General features: G+C 45.3%; 1 pseudogene; it reads right to left on the reverse strand.

The window, feature by feature from the left end:
• Nucleotides 1–346: 346 nt before the first annotated feature.
• LOC116828701 (protocadherin beta-1-like) lies at nt 347–3467 on the reverse strand (annotated as a pseudogene).
• Nucleotides 3468–18433: the final 14966 nt, after the last annotated feature.

Here is an 18433-nt window from a genome sequence, read left to right on the forward strand (position 1 = left end):
GAGAAGAGAAGAATGAGGGAGGATTTGATAGCAGCCTTCGAGGGGGGTCCCAAAGAGGATGGAGCTCGGCTGTTCTCAGTGGTAGCAGATGACAGAACAAAGAGCATTGGTCTCAGGTTGCAGTGGGGGAGGTCTAGGTTGGATATTAGGAAACACTATTTCAGTAGAAGGGTGGTGAAGCACTGGAATGGGTTACCTAGGGAGGTGGTGGAATCTTCATCTTTAGAAGCTTTTTAAGGCCTGGCTTGATAAAGCCCTGGCTGGGATGGTTTAGTTGGTGTTGGCCCTGCTTTGATCAGGGGGTTGGACTAGATGACCTCCTGAGGTCTCTTCCAACCCTAATATTCTATGATTCTGTTTTCCCCCATTCCTTCATCTTCTGGTACTCCAGAACTAGTTTTCTCTGCCAGTACAAAGAGTCTCTAGATTATTGGTACAATAGCCTTCTCCTCTTTGTTACCTAGTTTCCAATCCTTTTTTAAATTACTAGGTTAATTTGTTAAAAATTCTTTAATAAACAAAAACAACTCACTCTATACAAACAAATAAATAAAAATGCAATCATTATCTCAGCAATACAAAGTCTATAGATTTCCAGATTTGTTACAATTAACATTTATAGCAACACAAGTAGTGACCCCTTGTCTGATATATACGAACTTGTATCTTATAATTGATGGACAGTTAACAGAACCTAAACAGGATGTAACTTTCTCGCTTGGTTATGGCCTTTAGGGTATTCAGTACTTTCATATCACAGCCTTGGAGTTTGGAAATCAAGGAGGTGACTGTTAAGAAGAATAAACCCAAGGCTGGGATTTTCAAAAGCCAGAGTTGTGCAACCATATCAATGCAGTGTTGGGTGCTTTATCTTTTAGGATCCTTTGAAAATAGCAGCCTATAGTATTTCAAGAGAGAAAAACACTAGTGATTCATACAAAGACATATATGTATGTAGTCCAAAATGTGTTTCAATCACAGGTAAATAAATAAATTATGGAAAATGAAGGAGAAAGGATGTATATAGGGGTTTCATCCCTTTATTATTAACACTGAACTTTTAGTAGAGGCATAAGATAAATAAAATTATCCAAACATAATATTCCTGTCTCCACAGTGCAAGTGCTAAGTGGAAGGGCTCACTTACCGCTCTTACAGGATCCTTTCCATCCAGCAGGTTGGAATTACTCCGAGTCTCCAAACTGGCCCAAACTGGGAAAGTTGGAATTGCTGTAGAAAATTCCCTACACATTCCTGCTGTATTTCTCCTCATGGCGACAATTATCACCACAGAGACAAGAAAAATAAAGGAAATTAAAGCCAAAGAAATTACTAAATACAAAAGCAATGTTCCAGCTTCTGCATCCTTTGAAGTATCCTCTATCTGCATGTAGGCATCTGAGAACCCGTCTACCAGGAGCACATGGACCATCGTTGTAGTGGAGCGAGGTGACTTTCCATTTTCCCTAATCAGGATGACAAGCTTTTGTTCAAAGTTGTCTCGTTCCGTCACTGGCCTCGTGATTTCTACTTCCCCGGTTTGGAGCCCCACAGTGAAGAGACTTGGGTCTGTGGCCTTGAGCAGCTGGTAGGAAAGCCAAGAATTCTGACCGGAATCTCCATCCACAGCCACCACCTTTGTCACCAGGTAACCCGCCTCCGCCGATCTGGGAACCAGGTCATTAGCGGGGGAGCTGCTGTTCTGCAGAGGGTATAAAATGAAGGGGGCACTGTCATTTTCATCGATTATCGCAACTCGGACAATGACTTCAGAGCTCAGTGGCAGGGACCTACCATCTGCAGCTCTCACTGTAACCTGGAAATCCCTCCTTTGCTCATGATTCAGAGACCGCAGAACGTACACGTTCTCGTTCTCGGAGTTTGCGGGGATGGAAGAAGACAACTGGAAGTCACCGACCTTCCCAGGCAATATCAAGTACCTCACTCCGGCATTCTGCTCTGTATCCATGTCATCAGCGCGCACGGCTTCAACCAGATGGTTGGGATTGTTGTTTTCCTTCAGGTACATGAGGTATGATGACTGATTAAACACCGGCAGGTTATCGTTAATGTCCTATATTTGCACACTGATGACCCCTCAGCTGTTTGCCTGGTGTGCCCTAGGTCTGTGGGTGTGATGGTTATGTTATATTCCGGCACTTCCTCCCTGTCCAGGGGACTTTGTGTCACTAGCTCGTAATAATTCTGGAAAGTTGGTTTTAGAACAAACGGAAGATTATCGGGAATGGAGCAAATTCTTTTCCCAATGTCCCCGGAGTTCTGGTCTCTGACACTGAACAGGGCCACCACGGTCTCGTTGGGGGAGTCCTCAGATACTGAGATGGTTACAGAGGTGATTGTCACCTCTGGGGGATTGTCATTTACATTGATAACCTGCACAAGGACCTTAGAGTGTGCAGAGAGGCCCCCAGGATTGGTGGCCTCAATCCTTCACTTCTTACATCGCTGCTTCTTCAAAATCAGTCAGTCTCCAAATGGTGATTTCGCCTGTTAATTGGTTTAACTTGAATAGTCGGAGGACTTCGTTAGGCATCTGCTTGGATGAATACGTGATTTCTGCATTTGAACCATGATCCAAATCGCTGACTTCAACCTTAGAGACCAGAGTACTCCGAAGACTGTTTTCTACCAACTGCATCATATACACTGACTGACTGAACTGAGGAGGATTGTCATTTATATCTAGAAGAACGACGCCTAGCTGAACTGTGCCCGTCCTCTGCGGAGTACTCCCATCGGCAGCTGTGAGGATCAAATTAAATTCTGTCTTCTCCTCAGATCTAGCGGTTTCTCTAGCACCAGCTGCCGTTCCGGTGGGTTTGCACATCCAGACGGAAGTGTTCATGAGAACGGATCGTGTAGCTTTGGATACCATTTGTTCCCACGTCTGAATCTTGGACTCTTCCCAGGGGGAAGCGGGTGTGGGTTTGAGACACTTCCGTTAATGTTCAAGATCAACTCTTTGTGGAGGATGTAGGTGAATTTTCATTGATAGCATCTATCTGCACCTCGCCCTGATATAACTGCAATGGATCTTCCAGCACTAATTCGAAATATAAAGTGCAAGGGTCGAGGGGTCCGCACAGCCACTCTCGGTCTATTTGCTCTCCTATTAATAAATCCCCGCTGTTTACATTGAGCTGCAGCTGCTCTTGCTGCCCTGAAAGGAAACGACCCTGGCCTTACGAACAGAGAGCTTTCTTACATCCAGCCCCAGATCCTTTGCGATATTGCCTAGTGCCTACAAAAGATCCGCTTTCCTTCTCCTCTGGCATCAAGTATCGCAGGGTGTCCGGTACCGCCCCTCAAACAGAAACAAGCAGAAAGACAGACAGTACTTGCCTTCTCCTGCCGAGCTTCCCTTCTCTGCAAGCCATTCCAAAGCACAGCTGATCCCAGGGACCCGAAGTGGTTCCCATTGCTAAAGGCGGTCTTAACCGGTGCATTGAGGCCCGGCTACTTATTAGTCCTTGAATGTCTTGCCAAGCAGTTATCCCTTTTCCTCTTCGCAGAATGACGCCCTTATAACAATGGAGCGGACAGGATTTGCGGCGCCATTTCTGCAGCACCTTGCCCAACAGCGCCACTAAGTGTTCAACCGACAATTACAGAATCTAGACACAGTTAAGATCAAATGCCATAAGTATCCCCAGGACATATATACACATAAGCTATGCATACATTTACTCTGAAGGCTGTTTGTTATATGTTATTAGACGGTAATATGAAATTAATAGAGAGAGAGGAAACGAAACTAAAAATGATCTTAACTTCCCTAGTTCAATAATTTAATATCTATTTTATGTAAAACGGGACAACACTGTTTTATTGATATAGGATGATATGTAGAGATATAATTATAATCCATTGTTCTTAGAACACAGTTGTCACAATTTTCAGAGTTTATATAAATATAAAATGTTTCACTTACCCTACTAGTGAATATCTCACATTGGCATTCTGATCCGAATCTCAAGCAGTAGAATTTACATTGTCAGTACAGCTGGAGTTGCTGGTTTTTCCAGTGCAAGGTGCATGAGATTCGAGAAAATATACAAGAATTGGGATTAAAATGGGTAATTTTCTATTTTAATGTTTCCAGAGAAATCAATTAGGGCGAGCCCCTCGCCATATTTTCAGTGTAGATATACTCAAGCTTCTCACAGTCGACGGCCTTTTCGATTATCAGGGTATTTTTTATTTTGTTATGAATTTTATCCCAGAGTGGTAGTCTTCAGTTATTCCACAGAAAACCTCCTGTATTCCCTAAATCTAAGTCCTTAGACACTAAAAAGACTTACACCCGTACCTCGTGTTCAGTTTTCTTTTATCACACCATATCCTTTAATTCCAGAACCTCAATGAGAACTTTGTAAAATGCAATGCTTTGGCACAATTTTTGCATCCTAGAAGTAGTTAATTGTTTCCAGCTTTCTAAAATCTACTTCTTTCATGTAGGTGTCTCTTGTTCAGGAATTTAAATAAGAAGCTTATTTTACTTGGGTAAATTCTTAGGGCTGAAAGCATGTGTTCTCTTCCTGTACCTCCCCTTCGCCACCTATTCCTTTCCCACCTCACTCGTTCGTATCAGTCGTATTTATTATGAAAACAACACTTTTGATACATTCTTCTCCTGCCGTACTGTGCAGGCAGCTTGATTCATGGTTCGTGCATATGCCTTTACATATAGAGAAAAACTAGAAACGTCTATCTGCCTGCTATCTCCAGGTCTTCGTGGATTTCCATCATCAAATGCAGGAAGTCTGTGTAATTGTGTTGATTTCCTTTTTATCATCATTTCCTGGAATGGGCTCTCATCCTTGCCTGTCTACAGCGATACCTCAAAATCTTAATAATTGGTAACGACATGACTGTCAGGAAAATGCGGATCATTGTTCCTTATCTCCAGAATCTCCATCTTCACTGTAAATACATAGAGTGGATTTTCCGTTTCTGCCTCCATACTCAGACGAAAAAGGTGTTGAGTACCTATGTTTAATCTATTCGAACTTCACTTATATTTACCAATGTGAAAAGGGGGAAAGTGTAACAGTTTATTTCTCCCGGAATTAACTCGCATCTTACCATCCAGCCGTCCGTATATGAATCGTTCCAGATCTTTGGCGGAAATCCCGGCCCCTCATTCTACAGGAATCAGCGAATAAGCGACATCATACAGAAAAAGGAAGAGAAAAAAAACCACTCTCTGTGATCACATTTATAATCTCTTTCCACGGAAGAGAGGGGTTTCATTTCATTTCTTGACGAGGCGACGCTTTTAAATCCCTTTGAACGGTTTTGAGCGAGGGTAATATTCAAATATAAACACAATATTGCAGCCGGGAATTCAACAGCCAGATAACGTCAGGGTAGCTGCTTCTCAGCCGGCTGCTTCCTGCCTGAAAATTCCTTGAGCCTCAGCAGCAATAAAATACAGCAAGAGCGACACGGAGTGTTCAAATCAAGAACTGCAAATATGCAGACAAAATGTCTATACTATGTTTTGGCTCTTTTCAAATTCAGATATTGAATACGTTACTCATTTTCAATAATTTGCAAGCATACATAGATTCAATTATGTCCAACACACTTAAAACTGCATAATGAATCTAGCTGTTTCATTATAGCTTAAGACATTTTATACTAACATTTTTCCACACATGGCTAATAAATGTCATATAGTAAATGTAAGTATACCAGACATCGCTACGACACTCGATGTAGAACATAGGTCAAGAAATCAGTTGTGTCGGCTGACAGGTTGGTCATAGCAGGCTGAAAACGTGGTTATTTGTTGCTTTTCCAAGGAGGCATTCCCACCATATTTTCATATCTTGTGCTTGCTTAAATAATCCGAGTCTAAGAGCCAATTTCATAATGTAAACCAGGTATCTTCTGTTGCTACTAAAGCCATCACACAATTTTTGGGCAATTCATACCCCAAAAATCTCCAAGCAGCGTCTCAGTGTTTGGAGAACAAAGGAAACCTCTATGCTTTACATCATATCAAAGGTTACCCTCCAGTGAGATAATTATTACCTCTATTTTTTTACTCGTGGCATTTCCACTTTACCTTGTCCGTGGCATTCTGCTGAAAGTTTGCGAATGGCTGGATGATTTGGCCTTCCATGAGATCTCTAACCTTTCCTGTCTCCACGTTTTCAAGGAAACAACACTAATTCCCTTTTGTATCCAAGACATGCTCCATATCTCCAGAGAAATATTCACGGTCTTAGTTTCAGCCTTTAGGGTCTATTTTTCAACACCATTAATATGAATCAGCCAAATAAATGTTCTGATTTTCCTAATCATAGAATATCAGGGTTGGAAGGGACCTCAGGAGGTCATCTAGTCCAAACCCCTGCTAATCTTTGTGTTCAGTTGGACATAAATTCGTTTTAAGGTATTTCAATTTAATCAACATGCCAAACGTGTCACAGGCGTCTGGAACAGCTACAAATCTACAATATCCTGAGGTATTAAAGAATGCAGAGAGACTATAAAAGAACATTTGTTTTTTCAACTATTCATCGACATCTGCATCAAAAACTCCATCTACCCAATATCTATTTTATGGGGAGGTAGAATCCGAATTTTATTCTTTGAATTCATTACATTTATTAGCACTTTTCAAGCAATTAATCCCAGTCGTTGCTGTGATTGACCTCAATGGCATAACACGAACTACAGATGGGAATGCCATCAGCATGACCCTCGGAACCAATATGCATGAGTTATATAATTGGGATAGAGAAACAATTCTACCCTGCTTTTGTATCACCACCTTTTTGGCTTTTAATTTCTCCGCTTTTTCATGGATGATATCGAGTAGATTGATCAAATAATATTGTTACCAAGGACCTAGTACTTTTATCCAAGTTCTCGCAAAAAGTCAAGATATTTCATGTTGTTGTTCCTTAGGAAGGAAAAATCAGTTTCACACATGCAAAACGGGAAAAGACTGTCTGGGAAGGAGTATGGCAGAAAGGGATCTAAGGGTTATAGTGGACCACAAGCTAGGGCTTGGCTACACTGGAGAGTTGCAGCGCTGGTGGTGGCTTTACAGCGCTGCAACTGAATCACAGTCCACACTTGCAAGGCACATACAACGCTGTATCTCCCTGGCTACAGCGCTGGTTGTACTCCACCTGGACAAGAGGAATAAAGACTATAGCACTGCTCATGCAGCTCTGCCCGGCCAGTGTGGCCACCAAAAGCGCTGTTATTGGCCTCCAGAAGTATTCAGAGGTATCCCAGAATGCCTGTTCTAGCCACTCTGCTCATCATTTCGACCTCTACTGCCCTGGCCTCAGTGACCAACCATCAAACCCGCCCTTTAAATTCCCCGGAAATTTGAAAAATACCCTTCCTGTTTGCTCAGCCAGGTGTGGAGTGCAATCAGTAATCTTTCCAGGTGACCATGCCTCCACGCGCCAAACGAGCCCCAGCATGGAGCAATGGTGAGTTGCTGGACCTCATCAGTGTTTCGGGGGAGGAAGCTGTCCAGTCCCAGCTGCACTTCAGCCATAGGAATTACGATACCTATCGGCAGATATCAAAGGCCATGATGGAAAGGGGCCATGACCAGGACGCGCTGCATTGCAGGATTCAAATGAAGGAGCTGCCTAGTGCCTACTGCAAAGCCCACAAGGGAAACCACCACTCCGGTGCTGCCCCCACGACCTGCTATTTCTACAAAGAGCTGGACACGATACTTGGGGATGACCCCACCTCCACTCTGAGGACCACCATGGACACTTCAGAGCGGAGGGAGGAGGAGGAGGAGGAGGAAAGTGAGAGTGAGGGTACTGGGGTAGAGGGAGACATCCTGGAGTCCCTGGAGGCATGCAGCCAGGAGCTCTTCTCAAGCCAGGAGGAAGGTAGCCAGTCACAGCAGCCGCTACTTGGTGGAGGACAAACAGAGGAGCAGGTTCCAGGTAAGCGGCTTTTATTTTCAGGATGTAAATTTTTTGGGAGAGGAGGGAGGGTTAGGGCTGCATGCATGCATGCCTAGATGCAGAATAGCGCATTGATGTGGTCTATCACGTCACGGTAATCGGCCTCGGTAATCTCTTCAAAAGTCTCAGCCAGAGCGTGGGCAATGCGCTTGCGCAGGTTAATTGGGAAAGCCACTGCGGTCCTTGTCCCAGTCAGGCTAACGTGTCCGTGCCACTGTGCCGTGAGGGGTGGGGGGACCATTGCTGCACACAGACAACCTGCATAGGGGCCAGGGCAGAATCTGCATTGCAGTAGAAGACCCTCCAGTGCTTCCCAGGTGACCTGCAGCAGCAAGATATCTTTCAGGATAAACTCCTGTAGAAACTGTTGGGATAGTGTTCAGTGTAGGTGCCCCCTGCATCTGTTTGCTTTCCCCAATGCACAGAAACTCCAGTACAGCCCTGAAACAATCAGTCCCCCTTACTCACCACTTCGGAGCTCCCGTGGGTTATGTATGCTCTCTTTGGGATGGGAAAATTATGCTATTGTGAAGACTGTTAATGTGCCCTGCTTCAATGCGGGGGAATTACTCTGACTGGTATAAACAATGCTGCCTCTGTTAAGTGTTGCATTTTGCCTTTACAGATGCAACCTTGAGATCTTGGCTGTCCGTGTTATCACCAGCTGAGAGACTACAAAACCTCCAGAAGAGGCCGTGAAAAAGCAAAGAGGACATGCTGCAAGAAGTGATGCACCAATCTCTCACAGAGAATCAAAAAGTGCAGGAGTGGAGGGAGAGAGAAAGCAGGATCCGCAAGGAAAATGCAGTGCAAAGGAAGCAATGCACGGAGCGGCTGCTAAGCATCCTGGAGCGCCAAGCAAACTCTTTCCAGGCGCTTGTAGCCATGCAGGCAGAGCACTACCACCACCTCTCCCCCTTGCCGCCCTTGTCCCAAAACTCTTTCCCATGTGCCCCCATGTTAGCTCCACACCCCCTTCCCCCAGCATCCGATTTCTTACCACCACGAGCTGCCTCCAATACCTGTACGTTCACCAACAAGCCCAGAGAACTACGACCCTTACCCTCTGCACTCAACCCCCATCACCATGCAGTATAGCCATTCTGAAGTGAAGCAGTCATTGCACAGCACTCCAGACAGGACATATGCAAACCTATGATTGTAGAGTTCCCCACCTTACCCCCTTGCCCTTTCAGATTCCAAAAAAGTTGTGTGTCTTCAATAAATGATTTTTTGGCTTTGAAAACAGTCTTTATTATTGCAGAAAGTTAAAGATACCTTAGCCCAGGAAAGATACAGGCACTGCAAATCAGCTTAGGAAACAAAGATTCCTACTAAAATTGTAACCACTGCACTTCACTCCCATGCAGGCAGCAAACATTACTGTTGGTTTTCAGCCTCAAATTCCTTCCTCAAGGCATCCCTAATCCTTGCAGCCCTGTGCTGGGCCTCTCTAGTAGCCCTGCTCTCTGGCTGTGCAAATTCAGCCTCCAGCATTGAACCTCGGAGGTCCATGCCTGACTGAATCTTTCATCCTTCCCTTCACAAATATTATGGAGGGTACAGCACGTGGATATAACCGCGGGATGCTGCTTTCCCCCAAGTCCAGTTTCCCAAGCAGAGATTGCCAGTGCCCCTTTAAACAGCCAAAAGCAGACTCCACAGTCATTCGGCACTGGCTCAGCCTGTAGTTGAACCTTTCCTTGCTGCTGTCAAGGCTCCCTGTGTACAGTTTCATGAGCCACAGCATTAACGGGTAAGCAGGGTCTCCAAGGATCACAATGGGCATTTCGACGTCCCCTACTGTGATCTTCTGGTCTGGGAAAAAAGTCCCAGCCTGAAGCTTCCTGAAAGGCAGCTGTGTCAAAGATGCATGCGTCATGCACCTTTCCGGGCCAGCCCACATTAATGTCAATGAAACGCTCTACAGTCATCCACAAGCGCCTGTGGAACCATGAGAGAATACCCCTTCCGATTAACATACGGATGCTAGGTGGGTGGTGCCAGAATGAATATGCGTCCCATCATCCCTCTCCACAGTTAGGGAAACCATTTGTGCAAAGCCATCCACAACGTCCTGCACGTTCCCAGAGTCACGGTTCTTCTTAGCGGATGCATTAATGGCCCTGCAAACTTGCATCAACACGATTCCAACAGTCGACTTTCCCACTCCAAACTGGTCGCGAGCCGAACGGTAGCTGTCTGCAGTTGAGCTTCCAGATTGCAATAGCCACCCACTTCACTGGCAGGGCAACTCTCAATCTTGTGTCCTTGCGCTGCAGGGTAGGGGCGGATCCTCACACAGTCCCATGAAGTGGCTTTTCTCATCCAAAGTTCTGCAGCCACTGCTCGTCATCCCAGACTTGCATGACGTGTGATCCACCATCAGTGCTTGTTTCCAAGCCAAAAGTGGCATTCCATGGTGCTGAGCATGTCTGTGAATGCCACAAGCATTTCGTGTCATACGCATTACGCAATTCGCTTTTATCGTCGGGCTCCTCACTGTCATTTGGATCTTAAGGAATAGCTCAACTGCCAAACGTGATATGCCGCGAGATTCGTCAGCTACTTCTCAGCAGTTCAGGCTCCATTTCTCGCAGACCAAACAGAACACAGAATTGCGCTGCACTGAAACCGTGCAAAGATGGTGCCAAGTGAGGACAGGGATTGCTGGGAAGTGATGCATCATGGGGCATTGGGACAGGAACCAGATATGACCTTCCACACACCATATGATAGCTTGCAGGCCATGATTTGCAACCGACACTGGGGGCGCCATTTTCTTCAGCCGTGACTGCGGCAGCTGGATCTTTGGCGCCTGGTTGCCGCAGGCATTAGGCAGGGAGCTGGGGCAGGGGATTGGGGAGGGCTGCCTGCCAAGGGGGGCGTGGCATGTAGGGAATCCCCACCCAGCTCACCCTGCCAGCCTCCTCCCTGGATGCCATTGCTGCTTCACTTCTCCACCTCCCAAGCTTGCAGTGCCTAAGCTGATTGGCACCACAAGCTGGGAGGTGGGAGAAGTGAAGCAGCACGCATGCTCGTGCGCAGAGCAGGGTGAGCTGTTGGGTGGGTGGGGTGCTCAGGCAACGGGTTAGTGGAGTGCTGGCTGCCCAGACCTCAGGGCAGAGGAGTGTTGTATGTATGTGGTGCCTTAGGGGACTGTGCCCATAATGCACCACTCCAACACCGCTGCAAGTGCTTCAAATGTGGCCACACTGCAGCGCTGGTAGCTGTCAGTGTGGCCCACTGCAGCCTTCAGTACACAGCTGTATTGAAGACAGCTGTAATTCCCAGTGCTGTACAGCTTCAGTGTAGTCAAACCCTAATATGCAGTCTGTGTGGCTTCAAAAAAGCAACGTGATTCTGGGTTGCATACAGGTGTGTTGTGAGCAAGACACAAGAAGTCATTCTTCGCTCTACTCTGTTGCTGGTTAGGCCTCAACTGGGTTTGTGTCAGTTCTGGTACCCATTTCAGAAAGATGTTGGGAAATTGGAGAGGTCCAAAGAAGAGCAAAGAGTGATTAAAGGTCTTGGAAATAACTATGAAGGAAGGCTGAAAGAACTGGGTTTTTAGTATGGAAAAAGAAGACTGAGGGGACATATAGCGATTTTCAGGTATCTAAAGGGTGTAATAGGAGGGAGGGAGAAATTTGTTACTTAGCCTCTAAGGATAGAACAAGAAGCAATGGGTTAATGCAGCAGAGAGGTTTGGTTGGACATTAGGAAAACGTTCTACTGTCAGGGTGGTTGTTAACCTGGATAAATTGCTAGGAGGTGTGGTCTCCGGTCTTCTAGAGATATTTAAGAGTAGGTTAGATAAATGTCTATCAGGGATGGTCTAGACAGTATTTGATCCTGCCATGAGGGCAGGGGACTGGACTTGGTGACCTCTCGAGGTCCCTTCCAGTCTTAGAATCTATAATGCATAGAGAGGTCTTTCTGTCCCTGATTTCTTATGATACAAGTCTGTATTCTTGTTCTTGAGCCCCACCAGTATCTTAAATTACCCTGATATTATTTTCGTTAACATTTTATTTTTCACCTATTAACGGGTGCTCAGCAATAGCACATGATTCACAGGAGAAATTAGTGTCCTCAAAAAATTTATTTGGTGGAGCAATGAGTGTCACCTGGATGGTGGGTGTAAAGCAGTAATTACCTTTTACGATTTTAGCATAGACATTTTTGACAGGCTTGAGTGGTGAGAGCTGAGAGACGGAGAGAGCACACAGAACATTACAGTGATCAATGCAGGAGATTACCAACGTAGGAACAAAAGTATCAACAGTGGGATAAAGGTGGAAAGGGTGGGTTCGGAGTTATTCAAAAGAAAGCAACAACAGGATTTTGTGAGAAACTGTAGAAGGACTCAGAGATTACAGTGAGATTCCGGGAAGTTAGAAAGGGAAATTGAGTTTTCAATTAAGGGAGAAGTAACACAGAGAAGGAATTAGGAGGAATAATAAGATGTTTCGCTTGGGAAAGACTTTAAAATGTCAGACTGCCAGTTACAGACGAGAGACTGGAGGGAGGGGAGAAGTCTAGGCTGATAAGTAGGCTTCGGATTCTGAGCTGAACACATGAAAGGAGATAAAGTATTTGAGAGTGCGAATATGAGGGGATCACGACCAGAAGCCTCTGTAACTAAATAAGAGATGAGCTACTAAAGGAGATGCCAAAGGAGCAGTCAGTGACGTCGGAGGAGAACCATGGAAGCAAAAAAGAGAGAAATTAGGAAAGCGAGAGCTGCCTACTGTTTTTGACACCGCTAATCAAGAAGGATGAGGACAGAGAAGTACACCTTGCGTTTAGCTAGATGGAGGTCGGTAATGCCATTGGAAAGGTTTGTTATGGTAGGATGTAGAACAGACCTGCGTGACCAAATGAGGAGAGGAAGGGAAGGTAGTCAGAGCAAACAGCAACCTACAGCATTATGCTGACAAACGGGGAAAGGAAGATGGGGAGTGCAGTTGGTGAATCCGAGTCCTGACCTCGAACTGAAAGGCTATTTTTCATGTGCATTATTTTAAAAAGGGAACTCGTTTTCATCCCTCGTCTTGGCGAAAATGCTCGCTCTCTTCCAAGGGAAGAAGCAAACCCAGCCACAGCCGCAAGCAGCGAGCCAAATCGAGGCAGACTAAAGAAATCTCGCGTTACACTTCAGCACCAAGGACAGGAAGCGAGACACTGTCCCACCCTATTAAATCCTTCCTAGCTCACACTTCTATTGCTGCCAAGGCAAAGGCAAGACCAAGCGCTTAACTGTTTTCGTCGACCTGGGGCTCTTGTATTACTTTAACACATTTATATTTTCTACAAAGCAACAAGTTCTCAGACACACTGGTTTGTTGCTTCTTGTTTTGTTTGTATCCCTGACGTACCAAGAAAACAACGTTATATTAAGAATTCTGTTTAAAAACCTTCCGAAAAAATGATCTACATTTGTGATCTCTCTAATGTATACACAGATACTCAGGGGAAGTAGGAAATTTCCATTTTGAGAAAGTTGGAGGATCAGCACAATAGTAAAAGCTAACCGTATCGGGTCTAAAACACAAATCTTTATTCACCTTTTAATCATTCCTTACCCTAGCGAACTCTCATTGCCTTCAGCACCAACTTCACTCCCATTGGAGTTCACATAAACAATGACTGAGTGAAAACTGAATAAGGACCTCAAGTTTTGGCCAATGTGTTTCATAATTCACACATACATATATGGGTGCATATAGAATATGCCCTTCTATTAGTGCATATTACACATAATACTCCTGGGGGAATTCTGTGCCACTGTGCAGGCACAGAATTTATGGGCCCTGCAGATTTCTTTGTTTCCCTGCAGAAAAATAACTTTCTGACAGAGAAGCAAAGGGAAGCCACAAAAGCGGTCATGTGACCCTTCCCAGCAGTATGTTTTGAGTGCCCAGGGCAGCCATCAGAGAGGTAAATCACTGTGGGGCAGGAGGTAGGACTGAGGAAGACCCAGCTGGTGGCTCCCACACTGAGCCAGGCTCAGCTGCTAGTCCTGGCTTGGCTTGTCTGGGCTGGAGAAGACAGGACTTCCTCTTCCCCTGCATGGCATCTGGGACCAGGTCAGACCCACCCCCAGATTTCTCCCCCAGCTGCAGGAAGCTCTGTAAACTCACCCCCCACACATGCTTCTTGCACCTATCATTCCTCAGCTGCAGGGGGAGGGATCCTTGTACAGGGAGTGCTCCCTCATCTGGCCAACCCCTGTGCATCCAGACCCCCTCATACTCAGACCCTCCTGCCAAGCCTCACCCCCTGTACTCAACACCCCCCAATGAGCTTCACTCCCCTTGCACCTGGACCGCTCCAATGAACTCTCCCCACCCCACTGAACCCCAGCCAACTGCACCTGGATCCCCACCCCCATGAGCTCAACTTCCCCAGCATCTGGACCCACCACAGAGCCCCAGACACCCCTGCTGAGATTTATCCTCCCCACACTCAGACCCCCACAACTGAGCCCCAACACCTTCACCTGGACCCCCCGAAGCGTTCCATTACCATTGCACTCAGAACCCCCTCCCCCCAAAACAATCCCCTGTACATCCAGACTCCCCCCCACCCAAATCCCCCACTGAGCTGCCCGCACACAGATTGCCCCACACATAATCCTCGCAACCCACACCTAGATTCCTCCCCCATATTAAGCCCCTCCACGCTTGGATCCTGCATTGCTGGGCCTGGCTGCCCACACAGAGGGGCAAGGACCTGGGGTGTTTCTGGGGCAGGTTAGGTCCTTGTGCTGTGTCACAGTTGGATGCAGCCAGGCCCTCTTAGAGATCCAGAGAGATCCAGACCACTTCCAGCTTTTGAGGTCCCTAGCCATAATAATAAAAAAAAATGATGACACATGGTCTAATCTTGTGCCATCAGAGCCAATATATTTTATTAATATTTATGAACATTTTAAATTCTTTAATATGACAAAATCTATATCAGTTAAGAACATTATGTCTTTTACCAAATCACATCTCTTATTTGCTTAAATTTTCAGCTTTAAGCTGAGAGAGTGTTACATTTTGATCTGATAGAGATGTGCATAAAAACAAGTTATGAAACTTATCAAATGCCAAAAAATTAACAAGTGTCTAAATTTAGGCCCCCCTTTGAGCTTGAGGCCCAGGCCAAATGGCCGTCCTGCCCCCTTCCCGATTGGCCCTGGTACAGCCTCACCACTCAGTCTGTGTCGGGTGGTGGTGGTGGAGAGCTGCACCGTGATCTCCCACCTCTGTGCAGCCAGTGGCCTGTGCTCCCCAATGCCATGTTGGAACCTTCACATTTATTTGACAAATAAAATTTGCAGATCTTTGCAGAATTTTATTATTATTATTATTATTATTGGTGCAGAATGACCTCAGGAGTAACATAACCAGTTTTGAAGTTTTGTAGAGGAGAATCCAGTTCCCAAAGAGTCTGCACACTGTGGATGGTGATTGCCTCTTATTTCAGAATTCCTCTACTATCAGATGGGGAAGTTCTATCTTGTAAGGTTAAAGCTACTGGGCCATATGAATGGGAAATTCTGCTTTAAAATGAATGACATAACACATTCCATTGAAATTACAGCATTTTTTCCTGTTTAATCCCCCTGAGAACAAAACAAAACAAAAACAAAACAAGTCTATACAATTAACACATGAGGTAACCGGATAGTTAAATAATTTTCCTTTTAGGGCAGTGGTTCTCAAACTTTTGTACATGTAACGGCTTTCACACAGCAAGCCCCTGAGTACGACCCCCCCAAATTAAAAACACGTTTAATCATATTTAACACCATTATAAATGCTAGAGGCAAAGGGGGGATTTGGGGTGGAGGCAGACAGCTCATGATCCCCCATGTAATAATCTCCCGACACCCAGTTTAAGAACTCCTGTTTTAGGGTTCACGGTCGGGTTTGAGACGTAAAGCTGCCTTACTGCTTAACTAGAAGGCAGAAGCTCTTCCTAATCTTTTCAATTACCAGGGAGGATGTCTTGGATTTAAAAGGGTTAAGAGACTGAAATATACTGTAAATCGCATGCAGAGTCTCAAAGGCCAAAACGTGTTTAGCTGGATCTGGGAAGAAAGGGGGTGGGAGGTGAATGAGAAATAGCTGGATTATACATCTATACTTCATATTTATTCACAGGGTTATTCTATTTCGGAGGAAAATGCTTCTCCTGTTGTTGCATAGGACATATTCCAAATCCTGCTGAGAACCAGCAGAGGGCGGATGCAGCTGGGCATCTGAAGCCTGGCGCTGTCAGAAGACAGAATCTGACTTGTTTTGCAAGTCACACAACAAAAACAAGAAACCCGTTTAAAAAATATGAACGGCCTTGTGTGATTTCAGCCGGAGTTTTGCACGTGTAAAAAGGGCAGAATCTCGCAGAGTTCTGAACATACCCAGAACAGAAGACTTTGTATTGGACTCAGGCAGATGGTTCTGTCTTGCATCCACTAAATAGCAACTTTGCCATTGACTTGAGCGGCAGCAGGAGCCGACTCTCAGTCCTAAACTGTTTTGTCTTAAATCACAACACTATGAAATCTCTGAGGTTTCTAAATCAGGCTGGATGTTCATGCCACCGAGTTTTACGCAACGACCTGAAGTCTGGAGACCGTGGATAAATGGTGGCTAAGGGGTCATCAACGTGAGGCACTCAGATTGTGGGTGGAAACGAAATATGAGCAGAGAGCTCCAAACTGAGCTGGATTTAGGAGGAAAAGCGGGCCACGCGGCTCATGCATATTCGTTATTATATCTCTGGAGGCCAGGGGGGAGGGGATTGGAGCGCTGCAGTGCGTTTAGCACTGGCTTCGGTCTCCTCCACTGAAACCGTAACCCACAGGTTTAAAGCCAGTAGTGTTTTGCAATTTGTGCCCTCTCTCTCCTACATTTGAAAGGCAATGCAAAAAGGGACAGTTTCCAATCAATTAGCTTAACGCCTAGGAACCAAAGGGTACTCTAGGACTAGAAGAGATCTGAATCAGGTCTCACTCTCAGCAGGGGCAGCTCTAGGTATTTTGCTGCCCCAAGCATGGCAGGCCGGCTGCCTTCCGCGGCACGCCTGCGGGAGGTCCGTGGAAGCACAGATAGCGGACCATCCGCAGCCATACCGCTGAAGGCAACCTGCCTGCTGCCCTTGCTGTGACGGGCAGAACGCCCCCCGTGGCTTGCTGCCCCAGGCACAGGCTTGGCGTGCTGGTGCCTGGAGCTGCCTCTGACTCTCAGAGGGTGATAGAGAGACTATTACTTCCAGTTGAGTCAGAGTCGGGATCCTGAAGAGGGAGTTTGTCTAACACAGGAAATACCATATTTTAATCTAATCTTATATAGGTTATGCTGATCCCAAGGGCTTGGCCACCACAATCAATGGCACATAATTTTGTCTTATATTTTAATATATTTTAGATCTGTAGGAAATGTTAAGGATACAGACACCCATTCATTCAAGAAATGGCTACTTTTCTGAGTCTGAAATATGCACTCTTCCTAAATACCTAGCATACCTAATTTAAAGATTGATTATATTAGATTATCCTATTTCTGCCTCTCTACTTATTTATATCCTTTTCAAAGAAAACATTCCTAAATATATTTTAGGCCAAGATTTTAAAGAGAACTAGTGGTTTTGGGTGCTGCAGTATTAGGGTGCCGATTTTCAGAAGGTGAGTACTAAACACTCTTGTAAATTATTTCCCTTGTCAATGTCTCAAGATAGACAGTCAAAAATTGAGGCATGCCAAAATCACTAGTTGCTTTTAGACCTTAATTCCTAGGCCTTTTAAAATTTAAATTCATTCCCTTTTCTTGTTCTATTAAAATGTTATTTTGTGCAAAAATACATGCACCAAATTGTACAATCATGTTTCTACACAAGAGCAGGCACAATGATGCCTTCCCAATTTTCTAAAGAATATATAATTTCAATTTTCCAATTTAAATAATTATCACAACTTTTAAGCAGGAGTATTAAAAGCTAAATTCTGCAGCGTTCTGTGGCATGTTAAAAGCAAAGAAAACAGGATTTGTGTTCTTATGCAGATATACAATATTTCTGCCAGTGAAGAGTATCGCCAGAACATCATAAGTAAATGTATGCCTGGGGCAACCTTACCCAATTCTCCATTATACACCTTGTCTAGAATTTTCAGAAGGTTAGGTAAGAAAAATTGGCAGCACCTAGAAAGGATTTTCAGCTCCTGTCATGGTACAATTCCCCACTCTGAACCTTAGCGTCCAAGAGATGGGGTACCAGCATGAATTCCTCTAAGCCTGATTACCAGCTTAGGACCTGTAGTGCTGCCACCAACCAGGAATTCCAGTGCCTGGTACACTCTGGTCCCCGAAAAACCTTGCCCGGGGACCCCCCAAGACCCAGACCCTCTGGATCTTAACACAAGGAAAGAAAATCCTTTCCCCCACCATTGCCTCTCCCAG

Source organism: Chelonoidis abingdonii, chromosome 7, assembly GCF_003597395.2.
Source record: "Chelonoidis abingdonii isolate Lonesome George chromosome 7, CheloAbing_2.0, whole genome shotgun sequence".
NCBI lineage: Eukaryota > Metazoa > Chordata > Testudines > Testudinidae > Chelonoidis > Chelonoidis abingdonii.